This window comes from Vicugna pacos, chromosome 15, assembly GCF_048564905.1.
Source record: "Vicugna pacos chromosome 15, VicPac4, whole genome shotgun sequence".
Lineage (NCBI taxonomy): Eukaryota > Metazoa > Chordata > Mammalia > Artiodactyla > Camelidae > Vicugna > Vicugna pacos.
This window is the reverse complement of record NC_133001.1, coordinates 49,500,656-49,506,360: the sequence shown is the minus strand read 5'-3', so window position 1 is coordinate 49,506,360 and position 5,705 is coordinate 49,500,656.

Here is a 5,705-nt window from a genome sequence, read left to right as displayed (position 1 = left end):
GGACAAGGCAATGTTTGAGTGGGAACCTTGAACATTTACTGAAAGTGATGAAATGAACATTTTGTGGTCAAGACACATGGGAGAGGTGGATGATTTTAAGGCATCTCTCTTGTTCAATTTAGAGAGTCCATGTTGTCTCAAGCCCCAGGGACATTAAGGGAAACAGTGAGAAATAAGGATGGAAGAGGGGGATTTGTGCTGATAGATCCAGAGTACTTAAAAAAGGATGAGTGGCAGGGACCTCTTCCACCCCACCCTACCATGGGTCTGTTCTCCAAGCCTATCTTTCTTTTGGGTGCCCTCTTTGATGCCATCTGTTGAAGGACATTTCTACTGGGGTGCAGTAACTGTACAGGATTGCTCAGTGTCAAAGGATTACTGGAGAAAACACACAGAAGGAGAAACAGAAGGCATGACGTGGGGTGAGAGCAGGTTGATACCATATCTTGCCCTCCCATTCTTATAACTCCCCGACCCTGATCCCTTTTGCAACTTTTACTCTGGCTGCTAAGAGGGGCCTATTTTGTAATAGACAAAAGCTGTTATTAGGAAGAAGGGAACTATGGTGATCTTAGGACATTATCTGAAAAAACAAACAAACAGAAAACAATAAAAGTTCAATTTGATTATGGTCAGAACATGAACTTCCAACTAATAATCTGAAATCAAAAACACTGGAAATTTTTACATCTTTTGAGCAGTGTTTTGCATTCAAGTTATAGTAACATCTCTTCTCCCAGTTAAAAAACTTGAAAACACTGATTGTTCATATTGACCAAATAATCAAACATCAAAGCTAAAATTTATGGATAAAACTCAATGTATCCTAGCAAAATCACCATTTTCATACACTAAAGTGTATTGAAGTGGGTTTTTTTCTTTTAAGGAATAGTGTGCAATGCTCACGTGTGTATATAGTACACATAGTGATAACAATAAACTCGATTTGAGTTGTTTAGTACCATCAATAAAGAACAGATTTGAGAAATAAGCTATTATAATAGGTACACATCTGAGCGAAAGAGAACAATTTGTGTCAATTGTATGTTACAACTCATTTTAATGTTTATTAATGAAGGAAAGTGTAGTCAGATTTCTATCTGTCAGTATATTATCAGTTGCCACTGAGAGTCTGTGGATATACTCATGGATAATCTAAAACTGTCTTTGTTTAAAAATTTATCTTAGAATTTTAAAATTTATAAAAATGTTACAAAAAATTTAAAAAAGAACTTTTAAAAAATTGAGACTTATGAAAACAAATGTATATATATACGCATGACTGAGATATTATGCTGTACACCAGAAACTGACACATCATAACTGACTGTACTTCAATAAAAATTGTTGAAAATTTAAAAAAATAAATAAAAATAAAAATTCAGACTGATTTTCTTTTTTATTAAGTGAAGTTGGTGAAGCTGACTATTCAACAATATTTTTCCTTATGTCAGATGTTGTTGAATAAAGGAAATAAAACTCATAAATTCAGTTTTATGGTTTACATAGATCAACAAGTTGGCTTGACATTTATAAATCCTCTGGAAGGCAGTCAGAAAGCTAAGTGTTTCTCTCATTTGTTAAGAAAATCAGTGGTTACATGACTCAGTTCTTTGTATGGGAAACAACTGAATGAGCTTTCTTTCAGACACCAGTTATAGAGAAAAATGCTAGAGGATCACGTTACTTTTAAAAGCATCGTAAACTATTTACTAACAGGAATAAATACGTTTTCTTGTGACTGAGAACAAAATCATTACTAGGTACTCAAAGTTTACGCAAACTAGAACTGGTTTCTCTTGAATGAAATGGATCAGAGTTAATTCAAATTTTAACCTAAGAGAGTAGTTTTTAATTTCAGTTTGGATGTAAATAGATAGAAAAGACTTTCATTTTCATAGTAATACTAACAAAAATCAAGATAAAACAATAATTGTGCTTATCCATGAGATGATTGAAGCATAGTAGACAAAAAGAAGCCCAAATGAATTGATTTCTAAAAAGAGAAAGCCTTTCTAGATGAGTAGTGAGCTGCAGTAGCTTCTTGGGAAATGCGGGCTCTGGGTGCAGACTCGCTGAGAAGAGGGACTGCCGGAGAATTTGCCCGGCTGAAGAGAGGCCAACTGGATTGTCTTGATGATAGAAGCAAGCAGACGGATTGAAGCCTACAATTCCCCAAACACAATATTTTGTGTGGCCTGGAAATTCTCCCCGCTTCTTTCTGAATGTCGTTTTAGCAAGGCAGCAAAGGTGCAGCTGAGAAGCAGGAAGGATCTGTGTGGTCTTCAGCTTTCTCACAGGGCCTGGAACTGAGTACCTCCTGTGCTGTCTAGTGGGGGAAATTCTGCCCACCTCTTCTGGCTCAAATGCAGTTGAAACCACAGAGATTAGCCCCTCTCCTTCCCACGACTGTGTACTGCAGGTAGGAACTGGGTTGAAAAGAGATGGGTTTAATCCTATTAAATCTGAAATTCAGTTTCTGATTGTACTAGTCAACTCAGGATACTATAACAAAACACCACAGATTGGTTGGCTTAAACAACAGAAATTTATTTTCTCATAATTCTAGAGACTGAAAAGTTCAAGATCAAAATGCTGCAGGGTTGATGTCTGGTGAGGGCTCTCCCCTTGGGTTGTAGACAGCTGCCTTCTCACTGTGGGCGCACTTGGACTTTCTTGTGCATGTGCGGTGGGAGGGGGGTGGTGTAAGGGAAGGAGAGCTCTCTAGTGTCTTTTCTTTTAAGGACAATAATAATCCTATCAGATCAGGACCTTATTCTGAGAACCTCATTTAAATTAATTACCTCCTTATAAACCCTATGTCTAAATATATTCACATTGGGTGTTAGTGCTTCAACAGAGGAATCTGGGCAGCGAAAAGGGGTGCAAGTTGCCTCAGTTGGTCCAGAGGCAGGGCTTCAAACCAAAGAGGATTTCTCTTAAGCCTTACTTAACATCTAATGGAATTTGTCTTGCTAGGTCTTGGACTTGGTTGGGATCCATTACCCCTTACCCTTTTCCAATTTTTCCCTTTTGAAATGGGAATGTTTATTTTATGCCTGCTCCACCATTGTATTTTGGAAAACCATAGTTTGTCTGGTCTTCCAGGTTCACAGCTAGAGAGCAGTTTTGCCTCAGGATGAATTATACCTCAAGTCCTACCCGCTTCTGATTTAGATTATATTCAGATGACACTTTGGACTTTACAGTTGATGCCAGAATGAGTTGAGAACTTTGGGGCTGCTGAGATGGAATGAAAGCATTTTGCATATGACAAGGACAGAAGTTTGGTGGGAAGGGGCTGGGAGAAGAATGCTATGGACTGAATGTACCCCCAAATTTATATGTTGATGCTCTAACATCCCCCCCTCTCCATGTGATGTATTTGGACATAGGGCCTACAATGAGGTACTTAAGTTTAAATGAGGTCATAAGGGTGGAGCCCTGATCAGATAGGATTAATGTTTTTATAAGAAGAGACATCACAGAGTGCTCTCTCCTGCTCTGTCTCCCTCCCCTGCCCCAGCCTGAGCAGACCAATACATAAATCAAAAGGACTTTTGGTGAAATATGAATGAAGCCCTCATTACCTCAGCTGCCAAAATAGGAAAGAGTTTGTGTTCTCTGGGAGAAGATAAAACAAAAACAAACAAACCAATGAATATCTTCTAAACTTAATATTCCTCAAACTCCAGTTTTTCAACACAGTGTCTCCTATAAAATAAAAATATATGAGATATAAGAAGTAGTTAATAAATGGGACCCACAATTAAGAAACACACACATACATACACACAAATAGAAGACTCATGGATGATCCAGATAATGTCACTTGCAACAAGGATATTAGAATAACTACTATAAATATGTTCAAAGTTTTACAGAGATATAAGAAAAGAATGGTTAAAGACATAGGAAATGAAAATATCATAAACAACCAAATAGAAATTGTAGTACTGAAAAATATCTAAAATAAAAAAAAATTAGATGAGCTTAAAATAGAACAAACAGTGCAGAAAAGTCATCAGGTTAATAGAAATATCTAAAATGGGACCACACTGAGGTAACAAGATGAAAAACACCCTAGCTGTGACTTGCCGGACAACATCAAGGCATGTAATGCATGTGTAGCTGGGGAGTCCTGGAACGAGGGGAGGAAGAAAATGGGGAGGAAAAATTCCATGAAGAAATAAATAATGACTTAACATCTCCCAGCAAAGACATGAATCCCCAAACCCAAAATATTCAGCAAACTCCAAGCAAGATACACACAAAGTAAACCACAAATAGGCAACTCATGTTCAAGCTGCTTATAACCAAAGGAAAATGCTCTAGGCAGCTGGAGAAAAAAAAGGTAGATTATATACAGAAGAGCACCAAAAAGTATGATGGGGACTTCTCATCAGAAACAATGTAAGTGAGAAGACAATGAAATGACACCTTCAAAGTGCTGAAGGACCCAAACAAAACAAAACAGTCAAATTGTAATTCTCTATGAAGCTAAAAGTCCTTCCAAAAACAGAGACAAGATAAAGGCACTGTCAGATAAAGACAGCTAGGAGAATCTGTCACCAGGAGACCTGCACTACAAGAAACACTAAAGGAAATTCATCAGGCTGAAGAGAAAGGAACAGCACGAAAAATAGTATGCATGTAAGTAAGTATAAATGAATATTTTCTTCAATTTGTTTAAAAAAGAATCGACTACTTAAAGCATAAACAACAATATTTTATTGAAAGGGTTATAAAATGTTAGTGTTAAGGTACAATGAGTAATACCAATCACTCTAAAGAAAAGCAGAGCATAAATGGAATTACACTGCTTATGGATTTTTACTTTAAACATAAAATGGGGTAATGTTAATTCCAAGATAGACTGTGATTTACTAAGTCCATATTTTAAGTCCCTCAATAAACTGATAAAAATAAAATCATATAGATACAATCTATTAAGGAGATAAAATGGAATACTAAAAATATTAAATTGATACAAGAAAGCAGAAAAAGAGAGTGACAGGAATGAAGAATAGAGACAAACGAAAACAAAAATAATTCCAAGATCACAGGCTTAAAATCAAGCAGCAATGAGGCAATAAAAAGAAACAAGAGGCAGGAAAATTGGAAAATAAGTAAAACTGTCTTTATTCACAGGCAACATGAAAATTAAAAGGGATTGAGAAAAAAAAATCTGTGAAATCTGTTATGTAAATTTAGTAAGGGAAGAGATTAAGAAGAAAAAAAAGTTCTGTCCAGATTATTAGGCCAGCAGTGGTTCAGGAAGGCTGGATCTACACTTTGAGACTAGATTTATGGCCTTAGGTAGAAGAATTTTTCAACAGTCCTCAGCTTCTCATGAAATCTTGGGTACAAATTTGTGCAATGTTTGTTGCAAACAATCTTTAAGCCCTCTAAACTTAAACTGCACCCAGACTGACGGATCTCTCACACCTCTAATGGCCTCGTCACTGGGTTATGATCTTGGAAAAAGCATGACAGTCCACAATAGGCTTTTCCATGTGGCTTAATATGGAAAAATAAATAGTTCTTTACCTCTTTTTGGAAATGTGCTTATCACTACATTTCTGGGCTACATGATCTCCAAACCTGAGCTGCAGTGATAGGGATAAATAATTCAGTGGTGTAATAACTCCTTGTCTATCAAAGAATCTGAAGGGATTTTTCCAAGGGTATTTCAATGTACTTTA